The 23,580-nt window shown below is 42.9% G+C and overlaps 1 protein-coding gene across 1 annotated transcript in view; it reads left to right on the top strand.

The window, feature by feature from the left end:
* The window catches only part of LOC138349739 (uncharacterized), a 1,021,949-nt gene that overhangs the window by 765,970 nt on the left and 232,399 nt on the right, over positions 1–23,580 (top strand). The gene's annotated exons all lie outside the window — the stretch shown is intronic.

Raw genomic sequence — 23,580 nt, 5'->3', positions numbered from 1 at the left:
TAATTGTGGTGTATCATACGGTTAATGTTGCGCTAACAATTTTGGATACATTTCAATCCTCTTCCCCTCCCTTCCCTATCTCTATCCATACTTTTGTTAGTCTGTCGTCCTCACTGCGTCTGTCGAAGCAGTGAGGACAATCTTCATTTAAAGAGTGAGCGACTTAATTGCTGAGCAACCCATTGCTGAGATCGCAAAGAGCATCAACGCTCAGAATCAATCCCTCACAGCCATCTCGGCCCACCTCATCCAGCAGGGTGAGAACGGGAAGCCCACCCTCAAGGTCACCCTCAAGACTCCGGCAGAGGCTACTCTCGCGGCAGGCAACGGCCTCAGATGCTTTGGTGTGGCCTGCACACACCACCAGATCGCTAGGCAGCGTTATTTCCGCCTACGTCAGTGTTTTTGGTGTTACCAGTACACCCACTACTCTCAGAAGTGCCCCAACCCGCTGCAGAAATGCAGCATCTGTGCTGGCGACCACCAATACAGGACCTGCAACGCCACTACTCAACATTGTATACTCTGCAACGGCGATCACACGGCCGTCTCCCACAACTGCCCCACCAGGAAAGGCGAAATTCAGAAGATGGTTGACGCCAGGCAAGGAAACTCGACGGCCCAGACCGAAAGCTTTCAACATACAAGAAGCTTTTCCTGCACTCCGACAAGTGGCGCCACGAGCGGCGCGCAACAAAACTACTGGACCAGCAACCCCCCCCCCACCCCGCCAGCCACTCACAGCCCCAGACGAAATCTCGCAACCAAGCCGGTCAGCCATCCTCCCTCACACCGCCACCAGCTTCCCCCGACAGCTGTGATTCACTTCGCATCAGAAATGTCAGGTGGAGATCTCTAGAAACGGTACAAAATACTGAACGACTTGTACAAGCTCAACAACCTTCCGACCTTTTTTTTTTTTTTTTTTTTTTTTGAGATATATACAAGAGTTGTTACATTCTTGTACAGCCACTAGTACGCGTAGCGTTTCGGGCAGGTCCCTGGAATACGATCCCCTGCCGCGAAGAATCGTTTTTTCATCCAAGTACACATTTTACTGTTGCGTTAAACAGAGGCTACAGTTAAGGAATTGCGCCCAGTAAATCCTCCCCGGCCAGGATACGAACCCATGACATAGCGCTCGCGGAACGCCAGGCGAGTGTCTTACCACTACACCACGGAGACTTTGTGATACCAGAGGCCATGTTTACCGATGGCTCCTCTCCACCAGAGTCCGACCCCACACCAGAGACACCTGTCAACCCGGACCCTATTGCTCCAGTCATACCTGCGACTACATCATGTGCAACGATACTACCACCAACTTCTCCTGCAGGCCTCACCATGTCTTCTGATGATTCAAATGACTGTTGACATTGAAGCACAATCACCACCCCCAGCACCAGAGGACATTGAAGCACATTCACCACCCTCAATACCAGCGGAGTCTCCAAGTCTCTCTACACTCTATGATGAACGTGACAAAAACCTGACACCCAGATCTCCCGAATATAGACGCTTATCACCAGCAAAATACTCAACACGAGGTATGCAGAATGCTTGCTGAATAATCCAAACCAAAAGTATATTCTATCGAACGATGTAATCTTACTTGAATGCGACGAAACCACATTGTCAAAGGGCCTTTTCCCACCAGACTACGCAGAGTACAAAGAAAAACATAAAATGATTACTCGAAGCAAGAAAAAATAGAAGAAACACCAAACTGAAGAAGACACCACCTGAAGACAGATTGTCTCCACCTTGAATGTAGAAGCACTGCCACTGCCGCCTTCCAGACCCGTCTCCCAACCTAGCCAGTTGTTTGGTTGTTTGCAGCATCGACATACTGACACGCAGCTGGGTCAAGCCCTGGCACTTTCTCTTCAACTTCAGCATTTCCTCTCACCGACTTCTCTTCAGCTGTCCCCACTTCAAGGCTCGCCCCAATGGGCATCTTCTCCTGTATTTTTCGTATTCGTACTCTGGCAAGAAGAAACGTTTAGCATGAAGGGAAAGTACCGGGGCTAAACCTAGCAAGCTGAACATACCGTCGGTCAGTTTCTGGAGGCTGAGCACTTGCAGCTACGTGGCCATCATCCGCATCTTGGACAAGTTATTGGTAGTCCACGAGCGCTGCAGCATTTCTGCAAATCGACAAATATCGACAAAATAATTGTGGTCATGCGGCAGGCCCTGTTAAGTGCTAAACGTGAACGTGTGTGTTTTCGGGATGGGGTAACGTGATGTTCCTGATTTGTTTTTAGTGCAGTATCTCCCCTTATTGGGGAAAGTAACTATTATATAACGGCCGGAGCGCCTATGACAGTAGATAAAGGTTTTAAGAGCAGGGACACCAGACTCGTCAAGTGGCATATGGTCTGGGAAAGGAGCCGTTACTAATGTCACTGGAGGATATTCATTCTTTAACAAGCTAACAAAGAATGCTCCGAAGGAAGCAAGTTCTAGGCCGGATGCATTCATTGGTATTAACGTATTGTGCATTAAAACTGGTTTCTCAAGAGTTCATATTATAATTTAAATGTAAAGTTAGTCAAAGGTTAGGTGTTAAGGTTCTGTTGGCCATTATATGTATTAGAACTACGTTGGGTGATAGTTATAGCTTTGGGATTCGAACAGGGGTCATCAGCAAAGCACTGTTCGAGAAATGTTCGAACATGATCAGTTGAGCTGTGTAACAACTCGTCCTCATAAACAAAGGCTAAAGTCCATTCCATGCACCCACCAGACCCCCCCCCCCCCCCCCCGTTTTGATTGGTAAAACGGTTTACACAAGTCACCACTGATGACGTTCAAACATTTCTTGAACAGTGCTTCGCTGACGACTTTTGTTTGAACCACAATGTTGTGAATGCTTCACCCATCTACTACAGATACAAATAATCACCAAGAGAAACTAACGCCTAACTTAACCAATGTCCGATTATACACCGCATCCTTACATTTAACAATATTAATTTATATTTGATAATTCCAATTTTGAATGAACAGCATGCTTAAATATATGAATGCAGACAAGAGGACGAGTTGTGTGTAAGCCTATTTTTCATTGATAAACAAGAGGTTCGGCGGCTGGATTACAATCATTGTTCTTTTACTGATGGGGGGGGGGGCCTTGGTAATGTATGTATGTATTCTCGAACAGTGCTTCACTGACATCTGCTTCTCGAATAGCAAGTCTGTAAATGTTTCACTACTCTACTACTAACAAAAATAATCACCAAAAGAACCTAATCACATAATGGACGCCTAATATACAATGAATTTTATTGTATAATAAATTGTGTATGGGAATGAACATACTTTTATAACGGTGTTAAAAGTGATTAACGTCTCGTGGGACGGCCGCTGCTCTTACGAGCATGACCTACGAACAAACTAAATATAGGACAAGGTACCCATTGGGGTGAGCTTTAAAGTGGGTATAGGTGAAGAATAGCCTGGGTGAGAGGAAACGTCGGAGTTGGAGACAGAGCCAGGGCTAAACCCAGCTGCTTCGTCATATTCCGTGAAAATTAGGTCGTGTCTAAGCACGCACTCGTTTCCTGGCGCACGCCGTAAGTATTCTTCATACATAGTTGAATATACGGCTGGTGAGCCGTCAACATGCAGGAGATCCATGCTCGGTGTTGTTACGTTGCTTGTGGGAACCGACCTGTGAGATTTATATTTATTTAATTTATATGAATTTATATTTACGTTAATTTATATACTTCGATAGCAATTTGTATAATGTTAAGTGGACTGTATTTCTGCAATAATCTCATAATCTCACAAATCGATCCTCTACACATTAGGGGGGTTTATTAAATTTATATATGCAGCCAATCAAATTACAGTAATAGACTACATACATTGAAGAGGTTCCTTATCTTATAGTACAGCAGGTTAGTCCACCAGGTATAACTAGGGTGTAGACACCAAATTATCCTCTTTGAGGTAGCTTCCATCAACCAGTAACTGGTGCACAAAATCTTGCTTCCTCGTCTTGTCCTGTCAAAAGGGCGCTAGCTGTAAAGCCAGATACCTATATATGACAAGCTATGTCAGAGAAAACACTATACATGGAACAATAAAGACCTGGCTTAATTACCTTTAGTTTGAGGCGATTTCGTGATCTAACCGGATAACCCTACCCAATGACATTAATGGCCACTAATGATAGATAATGGGTTTCGGAAAGAACACTTAACTTGAATTTGTAGACATCGTGTTGGAGATGGTACACCTTTGGTTTCCATAACACTTCGTCCAAGTAAAATTAACAGGAGCCGTATTTGCTCCTGTGAGCCTCTGGTCTAGTATCAACAACAATGGCTGCCCTCCTTCCCCCCTGACGCCTGGCCTACATTGTCCAAATGTCAGAAAGTGATAGAAGGGTCACATTTACTCTACTTTAATATTGATAATTAAGTTAATTTATATAAGATGTTTTTATGATGGTAAAGTCCAAAGACTAATGTATTTAAGAATAATTCCCACCATAATAGATGGTGAATTATAATAGTATGTGGTGGTGATGTCCCGTTTTCTTTAGACGGTAATTCCACTACAAGTTACGTTTTCTATGGTTAACTTGTTTATACAACACAGCTATTATCTGTCTGATATTAAATGGTGTCGGATTTTCCGACATAATTCCCCAGGGGCTGCTCACGGGTCGAAGTCCTAATTAGAACAGACGAACACCGATACTCCTCCTCCGAATTATTTGATTAATTTGATGTTAGTAGTTAGTAATCACACATTTGTGCGTCTGTTCGTACAGGACGGATGTCCCGTACTAGAGTTGCAGGGGTTAGAAGTCTAATGCGATTTCATTTCCCTGTTAACTCTTGAAAGGCTAGTATTCAAGCCTAATTACATATTATTTAACCCAGAAGACTGAATGTGATCAAGTACTACAGTCAAGTATGATTCAGGGACTGCAGTGAGATCAGTGACATTAGATATAACTTGAAGTTTCTTCAGGTAACTGGTCACTGATATATAAACACTGAGGCCCATGGAATACATCTTGATTAAATAATATATGTATCAAATCAGTCATCAAATTTATTGGGGTTTAATTTAGTTAATTGATTCAGAAGATTGAATAGCTCATCATTAAAGTAAAGTATGGTTCTGAGACTGCAGTGGGTTCAGTGACATTGGTCGCAGTGACTTGTAGCTGTTTTAGGCTACTGTTCACTGATTTGCCACTAAGGCCTCATGAACTCATCTTCAGCTTCAAATGATGATACTAACATCAACCTCTGTTGGTATAGTCAGCTGTAATCTCCTTAGTATATTGCTACTGGAGAAATATAATCAGCTGACAAATTTAGATTTCTATTGGTATTGTTTATCTGCAGGCATAGGTCTCCTCAGGCTTGATACTGGGCCTGAGAGTAATTTACCTCCTGCAGAGTTTAACATGGTTATACCCTGATATTTAGTAGGGCTATCGATGAATCGATGGCAATAGTCTGTCCCTACAAGGAGACCGAAGTCAGTGAGGTGATCAGACTTAATATTATCTGCCAATTTTATTCCTCTATTTCTCAGGAATTTGGCTGTTGCTCTCAGACCTTGAACTTGTAGGTCTACTGGTATTTTGTCCACCACAATGGCTTGTACTCTACAGACGTACCTGCCTAAACGTACTGATGGTTGTACCACCTGGTAGACTTGAGGTCCTGCATCTGTTACAAACCCTGAGATGTTGAATGACATCTGGGCTACAGGCCTTAATTGTAGTTCATCTGCCAACTTTTTAGTGACAAATGTTCTCTGGGATCCTTGGTCAAACAACCCACGGGTATGGACCTTGGCCCTCTTATTCAGGATGGTAATTTGGGCAGTAGGCAAAGTCGTATTACCTTTAGACTTCGCCGATTGGACACTCTTTGTTGGTTGCACCTTGCAGTACTGTACTGAGGTGGGAATGCTATCTTCCACCTTGGGGTTTGGAGACGTTGTTTTGGTGTCTGCACAATGCTGCATGGTGCTGACCTTTGTTACACCTATTACAGGTGTGTAATTGGGTCTCACAATCCTTGATATGTTTCCTGAGGCACCTCGTGCAATGTTGCAAATCTTTGAGTCGCTCAACACGGGCATCACTATCAGGAAAATTAGAGCAGTGGTACATTGAATGTTTCTCATTGCAGAACAAACATGTTCCATAGTTTCCAGTACCCTTTGGTGTCACGTTCTTGGGTGACACAGGAACTATAGGCTTGGAGGGTCCCACTGCATATACGCCCACACTGCCACTGTTCCACTTTGGTGTTGAATTACATTGTCTAGATTGATTTGGAGTACCTTTGGTACTCTGTGGTTTACTATTATTGGTTTCTGAGGGTTTACTTGGTGGTTTTAATTTGTCATGTGTTCGTAATTGATGAACTACTGACTTTAAACCTTCAGATATTTCATTCATGGATAAGATACCTTTATTGTAATGAGCACTCATTTGTCTCAATATGTCCCTAGGTATTTTCTCCTGGACAATTATTTTCAAGACCCACTCAGCCCCGTTTGTATCTGCTGTCAGGCTGAGGGCATTGATCAATGATTCTACCTCCAGCTTGAAGACTTGGAGTGAATCAGCTGAAGCCTCCGGTGGGGGTAAATGCAACAGCTCATGAACTAAATGTGATGTTCTTACTTCTGGATCAGCATAATTATCCTTGAGGAGTTTTACTGCCAGATCATAGCCGTCATTAGTTAATCTCAGATGGGATACTACTGTTTTAGCCTCACCTGATAATTGGCCTTGCAAATAAGAGAATTTACTACTCTTTGGTAAAGATTGTTTTGAGTCCACAAGGTCAACGAATTTGTTCCAAAATTCATCCCAATCTTCCTCATCTTTTCCTGAGAAAGTGGGTAAATTAATTGGAGGGAGTCGAGCTTCTGCTTGACTCGTATTAGATGCAACTGTTGTTGCTGTTGCCTTGTTTTGGGCAATTAATTTGACATAAGGCTGTAACGTGGCCTGAGTGTGATCTTCATAATTCGCAAGATCAACCATAATGTCGTCTATTTCTGTTTCTGATAAATTGGTGTTGGCAAGTTCAGCCACATATGTTGCTATTTGACATTTGATTTGCTCAAATTTACCTGCAGCTGCTTGATAATAGCTTTCCAGGTCAGCATAATCAACTGTTGATTGTTGTGACAAATCTTCACATTTCTTGATCTGTCTTGTTAAATGGCCTTTAAGACCTGCAAGGGTTCTTTTCATTCTCCCTGCATTATCCATACTGGCTCGTTGGTGAAGCCTTGTGGGACTTGTACTTGGGCTGCTCATAATACTGAACAAGTACTGATGGTAGCCTAGGGTAAATTCTGCACTCACTAGGCTGTAATCCTACCTCTACTAGAGGTTAGCACTTAAAATTAATACACATTATATATATATACAATCATACACACTAATGATTTGAATGATAAACCAGTGTCACTGGAAGTACCTTTAGGTTAGCTCTTCAATATCACCCTAGGATGGTAGAGACACTAATTAATCACTCAAAGGTGTAATGATCATAAGTAAATTATTATATATACAACTCAACTCGAGTTGATAAAAATTACACCCAAAATAGGGTCTGGACCATTCATTAATGGTGTTAGGTTGTTGAATATAGTACAACTGACTATGGTAATGATGGGACTAGGATGAACGATAATAGTTCAACTAGTCAATGGTTTTATCCTACCCTGTTGTATGTTGGCAAGTAGTAAATATTATACTGTGATCACTAGTGCAATATATATTAAATAATTCTCTATTTTGGAGAAATAATACACACAATTATTGATAATAGCCTCTTAATTAGCCTCTATGAAACTTCTAATATTATCAAGAAGTATTAAATATTATTAGTGACCTCACGAAATAAAGTCCACAAAATTCGTAGATAATCTCTCGCGAAATGTAACACCACGAAATCCGTGAACAATATCGCGAAGACAGTCACTAATTTGGCTGGCTTCTATATTAGCGCTGTCATTTCACAGAATAACACGCCATCAAATCTGTGGATGTACATGAAACCGCTGACGAAGCTGATCTGAACTGAGCGGGGCTCGTGAACTCGCACGAGTCAACGCCGCCGTCATTGACTGCTGGCTTTGTTAAAATAATACTGCACTAGTATATTTAATGAATCCACTGGTTAACTGGTTCATCCGGTACTAAGATGACCAAATGTGGGTTCAAAGGATCGAATAATCCGTCATCCGGTTCGAAGATGACCAAATATGGGTTCATAGGATCAAATAATCCGTCATCCAGTTCGAAGGACCAAATAATGTGGGAACCGACCTGTGAGATTTATATTTATTTAATTTATATGAATTTATATTTACGTTAATTTATATACTTCGATAGCAATTTGTATAATGTTAAGTGGACTGTATTTCTGCAATAATCTCATAATCTCACAAAATCGATCCTCTACACATTAGGGGGGTTTATTAAATTTATATATGCAGCCAATCAAATTACAGTAATAGACTACATACATTGAAGAGGTTCCTTATCTTATAGTACAGCAGGTTAGTCCACCAGGTATAACTAGGGTGTAGACACCAAATTATCCTCTTTGAGGTAGCTTCCATCAACCAGTAACTGGTGCACAAAATCTTGCTTCCTCGTCTTGTCCTGTCAAAAGGGCGCTAGCTGTAAAGCCAGATACCTATACATGACAAGCTATGTCAGAGAAAACACTATACATGGAACAATAAAGACCTGGCTTAATTACCTTTAGTTTGAGGCGATTTCGTGATCTAACCGGATAACCCTACCCAATGACATTAATGGCCACTAATGATAGATAATGGGTTTCGGAAAGAACACTTAACTTGAATTTGTAGACATCGTGTTGGAGATGGTACACCTTTGGTTTCCATAACACTTCGTCCAAGTAAAATTAACAGGAGCCGTATTTGCTCCTGTGAGCCTCTGGTCTAGTATCAACAACAATGGCTGCCCTCCTTCCCCCCCTGACGCCTGGCCTACATTGTCCAAATGTCAGAAAGTGATAGAAGGGTCACATTTACTCTATTTTAATATTGATAATTAAGTTAATTTATATAAGATGTTTTTATGATGGTAAAGTCCAAAGACTAATGTATTTAAGAATATTTCCCACCATAATAGATGGTGAATTATAATAGTATGTGGTGATATCCCGTTTTCTTTAGACGGTAATTCCACTACAAGTTACGTTTTCTATGGTTAACTTGTTTATACAACACAGCTATTATCTGTCTGATATTAAATGGTGTCGGATTTTCCGAAATTGCTGATAGTTTTCTTATTGCTGGAGTATCATAAGCTGGTTGGCCTGGGAGTAACGAGATTATTGCAGAGTCGACATAGTCAGCGTCGTCTAAAATGTCGACATAGTAGAGTCATCAGACAGGTTGATGTCTGCAGGAGCAGTTGGTGGCAGTATTGTTGCAGATGATGTAGTCGCAGGTGTTACTGGAGTAATAGGGTCCGAGTTGACAGGTGTCTCTGACGTGGGGTCGGACTCTGGTTGAGAGGAGCAACCGGTAAACATGGCCTCTGGTATCACAAGGGTCGGGAGGTTGTTGTGCTTGTACATGTCGTAGAGTATTTTGTACCGTTTCTTGATCACACCTGACATTTCTGTCGCGAAGTGAATCAGAGCTGCAACAGTGCTGTCGGGTGGCTGGTGGCGGTGTGAGTGAGGATGGTTGGCTGGCTTGGTTGAGAGGTGATGTCTGTGACCTTGAGTGGCTGGCACGGGAGTTGCTGTTCCAGTAGTTTGGCTGCGCGCCGTTCGCGGCACCACTTGCCGGGAGTGCAGGGAAGTCTTTTTGTATGTTGAATGCTTTCGATCTTGTAGTAGAATTTCGTGGTCTGGCGTCAGTCATCTTCTTGATTTCCGCCTGTCTGGTAGGGCAGTCGTGAGAGACGGCAGTGTGGTCACCGTTGCAGAGTATACAGCGTTGAGTAGATGCGTTGCAGGTCCTGTACTGATGGTCGCCAGCACAGATGCTGCATTTCCAGTGGGTTGGGACACTTCTGAGAGTAGTGGGTGTACTGGTAACACCTAAAACACTGGCGTAGGCGGAAATAACGCTGCCTAGCGATCTGGTGGGGTGTGCAGGCCACACCAAAACATCTGAGGCCGTTGTCGGCCGCAAGAGTAGCCTCTGCCGGAGTCTTGAGTGACCTTGAGGGTGAGCTTCCCGTTCTCACCCTGCTGGATGAGGAGGGCCGAGATGGCTGTGAGGGATCGATTCAGAGCGTTGATGCTCTTTACGATCTCAATGATAGGCTGTTCAGCGATGATATCACTCACTCTGTGAATGAGTATTGTCCTCACTGCCTGAAATTGATGGGGAGGTAGGAGTGTTTAGTCCTTATCCTCTAGAGCCGTGATCGTTGCCGTGATAAAGAGAGCTTCTAGTGCTACTGCACTGCTGAAGAGTATTTGGGGTCCATTTTCGTCCCTGACGACGTCGATGGGTGCTGCCCCTGAGGTCGACGTCAGTCTCGGTCCTGGTGTACCTCGTGTCACTTCCTTGGAACTTCACCTTAACCCTGAACAGCATGATGCCGTTCGCGGGCACCACGCTATTACTCAGGAGGTAAACGCTCTCGTTGCTGCTCGATTTTTACCCACCCGGCAGTGCTAGGTGCAAGCTTCCTCTCCTGCTGATGGAGCATGACCTGAGGAAGAGTTGAGTAGTGTGGCTGATGTTCACTATAGTGTGTGGAGGCCGTCAAATGCTGCATGCATACATATTTATACCACAGCAACACTAACACTGGCTCCGATCATTGTCCCTTTAATCTGGCAGTACGATTTGTTGTCCAACATAAGGGTGACCTCGGTTACATATGAGGTGCTGTCCATAGTGCCTTACTTGTGGTCCAGCAGACACCACCTTCCTTAGATTTCTGTAATTTTATCCTTAATTTAATACAAACAATTGTGCCAGTGCTTTGGCCGCCTCCCTGGTGTGCTTGGGCTTTGGGCCGACAAAAAGTGGGTTGTGTACTTCAGTCTCTGGCTGTAGATTAAGGAATGCCCCAAATGGCTTGTTTATTATCACAGACCAACCAGGTCGTAACACTTACTGGAGAAAATATTCGAAGTAACTAAATCTTTTGTACGGAACTTTACCTCCTTGTTGTTGTTCCAATATATTTTCTCCGTTGTATCAGTAGTCGTCGTCTCTTCTGTAGCTCTCCTCTAATTCTTTCGTCCGTAGTGTCGGCATTCAAAATCTAATGCTCCTCTGAGGCAAATGTTGCACTTGGCGATCGTTCCCTTTGTTTTGACATTGTGTTCAATCAGATGAACTGGTTTCTGTTTTGGGGGGAAGAACCACGGCGTGCTCTGGGGGGCGGGAGGTAGCCACTGTTATCAAATACCCGCAGGTCATTCCATGGTCTCTGCTGTAACTGTAACTGCTTTGCTGTGGAACTGGTCTCGGTGACCAGCGTCTCCTCCTCTTAGCCTCTTGGTCTGGGCACGTCGTTGTCTCCGGTCTGTTTGCTATATCACTATTAAATTGAGCTTTTATTCTTTCTTTCGACATGTATCAATTTTCTGCTGTATCCTGGTGCCTTATGGAAGAGTTAAGTGTGAACTGGGTAATCCTTAAAATTCTTTGTCAAAATCCATAATTTATCCAAGTCTGCTTGGAGTACAAGTTTTATCATTATCACATACAGAAAAGGTTAGAAGACTCCCTGGCTTCAGGTTTTCACTCGGTTGATGCCGTTGATGGGTTCTGTCAATTCGGAGCTTGCTGCACGGTATTGGCTGGGTGGCCCCCGTCAGAAAAAGTACATCATTTGGTTTAGATTCCCCCTTTGTCTAATGATCATGTAAACGTAGAGACAAGCAGACAATTGTCTAAACCAATGATAATTCCATACACAAGTAATCTTTGTCTGTTTCAAGTCAAGGAAAAGTACCAAGAAATGTTACGAGACCTGCCTTAACGTGTGAGTGAACCCTTCTGGCCTGGGAGCACGAAACTAACCCTTTAAGTTGTATCTCTGACTGAATTCACAGAGTTCCACAGACTTGTATAATCAACCCTGGTGGTGATGACATTGCATCGACTCTTGCAATATCCTTGGCCATCCCAGCCAGAGAATTGCCCATTGATACCCCAACCCGTCCTCTTAAAAATAACGTCAATTTTAGCTTGTATGCACACTATGGCCAAATTTAATGTAATTTGAAATTAAATCGACTCACAAATGTGACGTACTGTCCAGTTTTCTGTTTGAGTCGTCCGGCCTACTCGGTAAGGTTAGAAGAGTTAACTTTCAATTAACGTTTTTCATAACGTTTTGAAACGAGAATTTCCTGCCCACCTAACCTATCAGAAGACCCTTAACTTTCTGTTGTTGAAAAAAAATCTCGCTTATTTTCATTTTGTTTCATTTTCAAATTACGTCCACTTTCGGCCATACAGGCAAACGGCCAGAAGCGACGTTATTTTTAAGTGGACAGGTTGGATACCCAGCAAGGCAGGCTTTGGCCCCAGACCAGAGGATACAATTTTGAGAGTGCAAGGATGGATATGCACTTCTGGAGATTCCACGCTGATATACATCTGGTCATACTTGTACAACTTAAGTCGTGAAATTTCATTCTCTCATACCAGGACAAAATTATGCTGTCTCCTTACTCTTCTGGGTGATGTAGTCAATCAAGTCTGTGCAGCCTTTTTTTGAGATTTACTATCTCTGGTATTTATATTATAAATTATTTCCTTGTAATTTTACTTTCGGTATGCCAAGCTTTGGCCTTCTGGTTCCTTCCATGAGTAAGTTATCCCTACTACCACCATATATTCAAACGTCAATACAGTGATCACTCATTCCCATGGAGTAAAGTCAAGCGGGTTCATCATTACCTTTAGTCACGTGGATCCTCTTACATGTTGGCTTAATAAGTTTGTTGCCGTGTCCAATAGTTTAGCTTGCGTTGCACCCCTATACGGTTCTTGTATCTGTCCATGGTTGAAGTCTTTGTGATTATTACCCGATAGATTTCTAACAGGTGACTGTCTGACATTTCAGTTATAATAGGTACTGCTACGTTTGTCATAATCTTACCGGGTCTGTGTTATTTAATGGAGGGTTATATATCACGCCTGCTGTTTTTGGTCCTCTTGTCGTCATGGTGTCTGTTATGTAGTCTCTGAACTCCTTGCAACCCTGGAAATCCATCTACTTGAAACTCCAGTTCTTAGCAGCAGGGCCACCACTCCTCCCCTTCCTTCCTTCTGCAGTGTGTGGATTATTGTTGGCGTGAGTACACAGCCTTGTGGCACTCCAGCATTACAGTCAAAGTAGTCAGTGTGGTATTGGAGGAATCTTTCATTTTGTAGTGTCAAAGAAATATTTTGTCGGAAGTGTAACGTAATTCATAATTGTTATTTTCTGGTAAAGCCTGTTGTTACGGCCCTCTCGGGACGCAACGGGGTTCTTGGTCTGATGTTGTTAGAGGAAGATACATATCCGTTCCCAAGCCAGTAGTGGCTTCCAAGGGATGTGATCCGTGACGCAAGTAACTTAAAGGGGAAGGGAAATAAAGGCAAAAACTTAATATAATATATTGACCACCACCAATAAATAATATATAAAAAGATTACACAGGGGGAGGGGTATTAACACTGTACACATGTGTCTTCGTACTGAAGAAATCGCACAATCGTCTTCTCCTGAAGACTCTGGTTCAACTCTCTCTCGGTGCTGAGTCGTCGGTGCTTACTTGGCCTCACAACGAATCCTCTGCGAAGTTGAGCCTACCCTGGCCACAGGTCAGCCAAAACAGGTCCACTGGGGGCACCGCCGTGGAGGCCGTCAACCACAAATCCAGCAGGGGCTCTGCTGGCAGGTTCCGGACCCGCAACGCTGGTCAGGCCACTCCACGAACGATATAAGGGGAACGCCCTAGACAGGAGCCTCGTGTGACACCACAAATCACTCTCCTGTCCTCAATACCCCAGTGGATGATCGTCTCCAACAGTCGGTCCCGGGTAATCCTTTTACTGCCACTCCACTGGCAGGGTAACACACCACAGTGTTCTTCCGGGGGGACGACTTCACAACTGCTGCAGCAAAGTACCAGGTATGGAGACGGCTGCCTCGGGTAGACTCGCTCAACTCCCATCACAACAGTCCCAGGTCGACTCTGTAAGCAGACACGTCATCAATAACTGGGACACTAAAACACCTCACTTACAGGCTCAGACACAAACGCCCGACACATCCACTTCATAGATGGCGTTGTAGTCTGAGCACCACCTCACCAGAGGTCAGCAGCAGCGGTGTTGAGTGCTGAACAGGACTGATAACTGGCCCTCGAGGCCAGTACACGCCGACCTCACCAGGTGTCGTCGTCCGTTTGGAGGGGTTTTCGGGAGCCGACCCACAGATGGCGCGGTCGTCACTACTCCGGGCTCGGACGCTGGATCCGGGTTCGTAACACCTGTGTGTCGATGATTTTTAGTCTACTGATAGGTGTTGCACTGATATATATATATTGTGTGGTTAACGTGCAGCTTCTCAGTATGTTAGTATTGTTCAGTCGGTTGGGCCTGACTGAGATTTTCCGTAGTGTCAGTGTGGTGGACGTTTTGTGCTGCCCATATACATAGGTTTCGGATCTAAACAAATCGCAGATTATTCTACCGGTGTTGTCGGGCCGTTCGGAGTTGGTAATTTCTCTATTAGACCTGAGTAATAGGAACAGTAGTTTCAACAACATAGATTGGGGTAACTTGGTTTAATTCGCCTTCATCATTCTTACACACACATTTGGATGCAATGTTTGTGATTATAGTGGGTTATATTTGTGAGATAGTATCCATGCAAGAGGTTCTAAACCCTTTATACTGTGCAGTGAGCAGGTTGTATAAAAAGTCCAATTATAAAGCTCTTACTGTCGGTCGTGCATGAAATCTTTTTAAGAGCAGACTTTGAAGCACAAAGTTCCTCCTCCTGTGATAATGTACTGGTAGCTAGTTGTAGTGCAGCCAGTTGTTTAACCTAACAATGATAGTTTGTGTGCAAGTATTGTACGTAAAACCTGCATGCTATTTCCGTCCTGTAGATGCCTGGATTGCAATATCGATGTGGACAGTTCTCGAGGGATCTTCAAAAATTTTGATGAGGCAATTATTTAAAGTGTGACGGCTTTGGAAAGAGCAGGATTCTAATTACCATCTTAGTAGCGGTTGTATACAGTACTTAAATTGTGGTGTACAGATGGAGAGATCAGTGACAGGAATATTGCATTTACAAGGAATGTTCAGTTTCATGAGATGGCCGACATTTTTACTCGGCCATTTATCATACAAGGAGTGAGGTGGAATGTTGCACCACTTAATAGTGTGTTAACAGCACGTAACTTCTCTGAACAATGCTGGAGACGTAGGGTCTCCCATTACCTGAAGGGAAAAGGTAGTGTTGACTTGGATGATTCTCTCTGGTATGGTTGGAAGCTTCAGTTCTTTCCTCATGGTGATGATTCTTGTGCTTCTTGGGGCACCAAGAATTACCCTCATTGCTTCATTCTTTATTACTTCTAGTTTGTTCAAAACCGAGGCGGGGAAGCTAAATGCAAGGCATGATAATCAAGTAGGGATCTTACAAACATGTTGAATAGTCTGGCATATATAACATGCATTCCAATATTCTTACTAGTGTTTTAAGTGATTTGGATTTTAACCTACGATGTAGGTCGTTAACAATGTCACTGATACTCCAAGGTATTTATGCTGCCCACATGTTTGTATGGTTCGGTTAACTTTGAAAGCTAGACACACTGATTGTTTTCTGGAAGAAAGAGCGATGGATTAAGGTAAAGACCGAATTCACTGATTTTAGCAGCGAGTGATTCAAGTAGAGATTGCAGTCTAGTTTGGATACTTGAAACAAAACAAATGTCGTCGACATAATAGATGACAGCTTTATCAGCAAGTGTGCAAATACCAGTTTTTGTGCACAAGGACATTGAACAGTGTTGGGCAAAGCGCACTAATCTGGGTTGAACCAAAATCAATGGGAGGAGAATGTTTACTTTTGACTCCCTTGAAAGAACTGAGGCGGTTCTGATACTCGTGTACCCCTTGAGCTATGTCAAGTCTTCCATAAACTCCAAGATACACTAATTAATCTAATATTTATCTCACCTTTTTGCTGTATCAAAAGCAGTTTTAAGGTCAATAAATGCCATCTATGAGCATGAATCTAGTCTAACAAAATATTCAGCAAAGCATGTTTGAATGCTTCTTCCAGGAAGGAAACCATACTGAGTAGGAGCTAATTGAAAACATTAACCTGCCGAGTATAATCCTCTATAGAACTTTACACATACAGGACGCCAGAGATGGGTCTCAAGGCACAAAGAAATCCCATTAATGTGGTGTATCAATGAGAAAATGAGGAGCAGCTTGAGTAGGACTTGAACCTCTGCTTTGGGTGCTCCCAAGCATCCGAGGCTGGAATTCTTTTGACAATGTTTTGGTGCAGTTGTCTAAGGTGTTTGCCTAGAGTTCTCAGAGCTTAGGTTCGACTCCTCCTCGCGGCTCCAACTGATTTTCTCGTATGGGTCAGAATGTTTATGAATTTGGCTTAAGTATGGGTATTATTAGTCGGTATCTAGCAGTCAGGTAAAACACCATGCCTCAAAATTTGAATAAATATTCCTAGCAAGATGTAACAGATGCCTCTTGTCCTGGTTTGCAAAGCAATTGCAAGGATTGAAAACGTGGTGTGCTTTGTATGGTGCTTTGCATGGTGCTTTGCATGGTGCTTTGCATGGTGCTTTGCATGGTGCTTTGCATGGTGTTCCATGAAAAGTTGCAAGCTTAGTAAAAGGAATTTTTGTGTTGCAAAATAATAGTAGTTCAGGGTATAGGTCGTTAACGAAGTTAAAAGGGGAAAATCAAAATGGTTCATTTAGTTTTTCAATGTTTCGTACATTAGGTAGTGGAAGTATGGTTTTCAGCTAATTTTCATTGTAACATTCTTGGGAATGATGGAAAAAGGAAAAGTCGAGGAGAATTACTCATATTTCAAATTGATTCGTACAGTACATAATTTTGTATACTGTAATTAAGGATTAGCAAGAAAGATACAGTAAGCATTAAGCTTAAGTTTCGGGAGGAGAAATGTTTAGGGAAGAGTTTCTAACTGTCAGTTTCAGTGAAGCAAATAGGAATTTACAAAGAATAAGAATGTAAAGGTTACGTCAAGGAACGTTTCAAATTGATTGTGAATCCATTAAGGTTTACAGATAGTAGATATGCATGTCGAGGTTAGTGCAAGCATGAACGAACGTTTAGGGGGTGTGAAATACAATAACTGTTGGCAATGAATTCTTTCCCGTACAAGTGCAAAACCCAGTCGTGACTGTCTCCCCTTCCATTCATCAGTTGACAGTCATGACCACATCCCCCCCCCGCCTCCTCCTACTCTATGCATTTAGAGTAAGTAATGTCTATGCATCACTCTCATTACCTAACCTAAATATTCCTATTGTATGTACAAGAGCGAATTATGATACTAATTCCTTGTGTTTCTCGGTGCACCCTGTTAAAGTGCCATTCACCTACCTGTGATCCATCGTCCTGTTAATCCACCATTCATCTAACGGTCCATGCAGTTATCCACCACCTACCAGCTCCTCCATCTAAGTGACCCATAGTGCTAGCTTCACTATTTTTTTTTTAATTATTATTAGCTAGTGTAGAGAATCGTACATTAACGATTCAACCTAACTTACCTGTGTGAGGTGTTCGGCATTCAGTATATTAAGCATCATGTAGTATGCAGCATATTCTAATAAGGTTAAAGAAAAAGGTTATTTAGAAAACTTTTTTCTTTTTACCACTGATAACGCGTATTAAGGATGTCGATTATACAGTGTTAAAACATATTATACTGATATAGAAAGGAACACTAGATTTTATGATTAACAAAATAATGTGTGTTTTAACTCGCACAAAGAAAAATCTGTCAAACAAGTTAAAAACAATGATGCACACAGGCAACCTATGCGCTGGACATTCCCAGAAACATGCCCCCAGGCGTGTTTTAAAATGTCGCCCATCGCATAGGTTCGAATTCTCATCACGTCTCCCACAGATTTTGTCGTTGATACATCAGGTTTGTGTGATTGCTCTCTGTGTATCAGAGAGGTACATATCAATCCAACTGGATGGGTACTCAACCCTCTTGAGGGAACCTTTTCTTAACACTTTGACTTGCCTCACCAAGATGGCGAGGCAAGTCGCCATGTTGGTGAGGCAGCTCTGCCCAAATTTCAACGATTTAAGAGTTCAAGATACTGATATCAACTATGCACAACAAAGAACATTTAATAATCTCTACAAAAGTGTTAAAATGTGCGTTGTTAAATAATAGATATTTCTGCTATACTTACCGACTCTCCGGAGGACAACTGGCCCAGTGTAGGACACGCCAGGAATGGGTCAGGTAATCTTCGTCTCCAAGACTCTGCCTTCACCTGTTCAGGCACTGACAGGCAAATTGATGTGGACAAGTCACAGGGGAAGACAATTCAACGCACAAATAGTATGGTCGTAAAAATCAAATCCACATCCAGGTGTCCATATTTACACAAGCTGGTGGCTGTGACCACAGATGGGTAACCATTGTGGTCAAGCACTTACAGCTGCCCGAGGTTCAGGAACCACCAGGAGGAGGATGATGGTAACGTTTGTACCTGTAGTACTGAGGCTTGAAGCTGCTAGAGATTGCTGGTGACGTACACAGTCGGGGACAAGTGTAAGAATATGGTACCTGACTCAAAGCCCTCCAAATGTACTCACTAGAAAGAAGACGAGAGAGATATCAAATAATATACACCTGGAAGATACTGGAGGGCCAAGTACCAAATCTACACAGTAAAATAACAACGTACTGGAGTAAACGATATGGAAGAAAATGTAGAATAGAACCAGTGAAGAGCAGAGGTGCCATAGGCACAATCAGAGAACACTGTATAAACATCAGAGGTCCGCGGTTGTTCAACGTCCTCCCAGCAAGCATAAGAAATATTGCCGGAACAACCGTGGACATTTTCAAGAGGAAACTAGATGTATTCCTCCAAGGAGTGCCGGACCAACCGGGCTGTGGTGGGTATGTGGGCCTGCGGGCCGCTCCAAGCAACAGCCTGGTGGACGAAACTCTCACAAGTCAAGCCTGGCCTCGGGCCGGGCTTGGGGAGTAGAACTACTCCCAGAACCCCATCAACCAGGTATCAACCAGGTAAACCCTCGCTACTCTGGTAGACACTCCATGCATAGCATCTGTGGGACTTGATGTTCTCGTATTAAATGTTCTAATATTAAATGTTCTCAGACGAAACATTCTGGGCTGTGGCACTCTCCATTGATACGAGGAGAGGGATTTCCAAAGCTGTTGTTACATGATGATTGCACGAGTGTGTGTGTCCACCAGAAGTGAGTTCTAAAATCTTTAATAATTTTGAGGGATCAAATAGTTAGTATATGTGAAGGCAAAGACGCTAATAAAAATATTACAATGGCTTGGTCTATCCATTAAAAATTGAACGAAGATAATAAAAATTACGAGTAGAGAAGCGTCAGGCGAGAGGTAGTCGTAACTAAGAACTATTGGCTGTGGAGAAAGCTCATAGTGACCTACATTACTAGGATGAGCCGATCACCAGCCATGAGACTCGCTGCCGGCGCCACTGGTACAGCAGGCCGCACACGGGTTTGTTCTCTGGAAAACTTTATATTCTGAACAACCATCAACTCGAATCTTGGCAGTTTTGTGAGGAACAACCTATCAATACCCAGACACAGCTGCTGATGTAACATGTTGACTGTCTTTCTTGTGAATATCCGACCGCCAGGCGGACACGCCGCACTACTGTTAAGAAGGAACGTTGCAGATTTCTTCAGCAGTTCTTGGATAAATACCACTTTAGACTATCTGTTGTCCGCCTAGCTAGATTTGCACATACCCTAGTATGCAGGCCACCCACATTGTTACCACAGTGGTCAGGTCATCCGGCTCCCAATGATCTATTATTTTCGTGTGTGTGAGGGCCGTATCACTGAGCAGGTCGATACCCTATGGGCAGACACAATGATGCATCTTATATGGTGTACTGACCTTTACAGTTAAAGGTAGACCAAACTGCTCAACTAGGTGTTAGGTATCCCTGATTCCACCTGGGAAAATCATTTTACGACCTACGTTGATGAGAAATAAATTTATCCAGACCTAGGAGTGTCTCAGGCGTTAGGTTGGAATGTGAATCGGCTCTCACTACAGGGAGACGTCAAAAGGAAGTCCAAGAGAAAAGGGAAATGGAAGCACTTTTCAGACAACGAAGGACAGTACACCGAGGTACAGTAATTAGAGAACTGCTATCGAGGCTATACAAAGTACTTCTACCAGGAAGAATCCCGACATAATGTACCTAGAGAAGACGGCACCAGTCTCACACTAGACAGTGTCAGACTGCATGTCTTACCAAATTGCAGACTTAGTATTGCAAAATTCTAATTACCATAATGAAGACAGACAACGTTCCTACAACATTTGACGGAGTAACGGAAATGGAAAAGAGGCAACCAGTGCTCAAACTTAACATTACTGTGAACGTGAAAGTATGACAAAACCAGACAAAAGATTGCAAATTACCTAGAAACAGTAACATTTCTCCACGGAATACCTGAACGCTTCGAAAAGCTGGATCCTTCCGAAAGACGCACAAAAGTTGTGGTGTTGGGATATCCAGTCGAATTTCCACAGGATTCAATACTAGAACACAAGCAATTCTTGAATGAAAAAATCCACAAGGGCCGTGACGAGGATTCGAACCCGACTCAAAGAGCAACCCAGATGCTGCCTTAACCGACTGAGCTACGACATGGTAAAAGGAGTTGAAACCGAAGTTCTACTGAACTTACTGGATCCTGCAGCCTTTTGGTTTGTGGATTTGTTCATTTGATGCATCACACAATTGTGATTTATGTGTGTAATTCTTGAATGCAAAACGGTGCCACACAAAAATAGACAAAGCAGTGACATGTCAGGTTCTGGTGACTGTTACAGGACATGTGCTGGAAACGTTCAATCTTGGAAACTAGGGAATATATTGACCGTCCATACATGATGGAACCCCTGCGCTGCTTCAGGTGTCAGAAATATGACCACCATCAAACACGCTGCACCGGACAAGAAAGATGGGTGGGTGTGCCCCCGCGTGTGCGCGCGCGCAACCTGAGGCATCCAACCAAAAACTGTACAACTAAGCAAAAGGCAAACCAGACCACAACAGCCAAATGTTCAAGTTGAAGAAATATCCTTCTTGAGGAACAACCACACGGAAAGTAAAGATGCAGACAGTTAAGGTCAGGATAATCACAGATCAGCAGTACGTATACCAACATTCACGTCTGAAACACTCGTGCCCAGCCACAACAGATGCCAACCCTCATAGAACACAGTTCATCACTACTTAACAACTCCAGATCAGAAAATGCACAAACCCACTGCAGAATTACAACATGGAAATAAAATACAATCACTTTCGGAGTCAACAAAACAGATTTAGTTTTACACAAGGTCTAGCTGAAAAACATTAAAGACCATGGCAAAGACCATTAACAATTGCTTACAGTTGACCCAGAATGCCTCGCAACAAGAGACACTTGCAATCGCTTGCGTAATAATAAAGATCGTGCAGCAGACCACAGTTACACAAGAAACGGTAAAAGACAAGACGGAGCACAGGAGGACAAACACATGGGCATACAGCCTACCAATAACAGTCGGATAGTCACATCAGATTATCAAGATCCGCAAAAGCATCTGCAGGAAACAGTGGCGAATCAAGAGCAACGATATCTTGTAATACAAGAGATAGACATGAACAATTGATTCATTCCGATTTGCAGCTACACTACTAGCAAAGTGGAGAATATGGTTGTCGATTCCCAAGGGGAGTTTTCTAGGAAAGGCAACGCCAACAGAAACAGCTGTCTCTTCATTACGAATTCATTGAAACATAGAGGGTCTTGGAATTAAAAACCCACTCTTTAGGAAGCTGCAATCGGTACAAAAGCAGATATAATAGTTTTGCAAGAAACTGTCTAACCAGCCACGAAATCCTTCAGATTAACTGGTTATCCCCAATAATTATACCTCGTGAAAAGGAGAGAAGGGTTAATGATCCTTGTCAAGTAACACCATAAAAGCAAGGAAAAAAGATGCAGTTCCGTGTGGGGATGAGTAGAGGTATTAGCAGTACCAGTGAATATGGCTAATATTGAGCTCCTCGTATATAACGTCTACAAGCCCTTATATGTAAACAGCAGAGGAAGTGCTTGTCAAGGAGGTGCATGATATAATTATTACCTGGGATTTTAATGCACATATCAGGAGGTAGGTGTGACTCGGCTAGCCGATTAGACTAAAGTTCTGTGAGAAATACTTGATCACTTCTCAACCCTTGGGAACATTTACACATTCAAGGTGGTTCTCTTACGTTGATCTCAACTGATCTCAAGCATCAGGCGAAGTGTGAAGTAAACTTGATCACCAGTGACCGCTATGCTACTATCACAACACTAAACAAAGAAAAACTCCTACACTACCGGTACAACCTACGTGGAATGTAAAATGCCAACTGGAATATATACCAGGACGAACTTGAAAAATGGCATGCTACATACTAGCCACCCAAGGATTCGGACACGAGACCAATCTAGAGGAAGCCATTACAGCTGCTGAAACAGTTACTCCAGTCATCACAGGAAACAGAACGAAATAACTATTGGTTCTACAGTAATGAGGGTAAAGAACAAAACCCCAGAGTCAACAGAAAACATCTCGAGAAACCGCACACTGTTAGGAAGAACTCTGCTAAGAGCAGTGATATCTGAAGCTGACTAGTTTCTAAAGAGTTAAAGGAGGCAACATGGTTTGATTGGTGTCATTCTAAATGAGCATAGTAGTCTTGGAAACATATGGGGACAGATTAAAACAACGTTAGGTCGACCACCTCGACAACATGCATGAATTTAACCACTGCAGGAGGCTGAGTGACTTGCTGTTCAGTTTACGGGAAAAGCTTAATACCTGCTTCCTGCAATGATCAGAAAGCAGAAAGGAAAAACAGGAGAGGTTGACGTCCATTCGCAAGAGCAAAGCAACAGATGACGAATGTGACTCCTTGCTAAACAAAAACTAATCTGACCCAAAAAAGGTGGCAATGATACTACACAAGGTACTGATAACATTACATATTCAGTGATCGTACACGCAGGTCCTGCTGGAGAACAAGGGATATTGTACGTTATCAATACATCTTGGGAGCTCGGCAAGCTCCCGACCTCTTGCAAGAAAGCAGACATCATTCCGATTACTAACACGAAAGACCCTGGCAATTAGACCAATTTCGTTAACATAATTTATTAATCAAATTGCAGAACTGATGGTCTTATAGGGTACTGTGAAAGACTGGAGACCTGTTTAAGAATTTATTTAGTTTT

This window comes from Procambarus clarkii, chromosome 12 (genome assembly GCF_040958095.1).
Source record: "Procambarus clarkii isolate CNS0578487 chromosome 12, FALCON_Pclarkii_2.0, whole genome shotgun sequence".
Lineage (NCBI taxonomy): Eukaryota > Metazoa > Arthropoda > Malacostraca > Decapoda > Cambaridae > Procambarus > Procambarus clarkii.
This window is presented reverse-complemented; position numbering and strand designations above follow the sequence as displayed.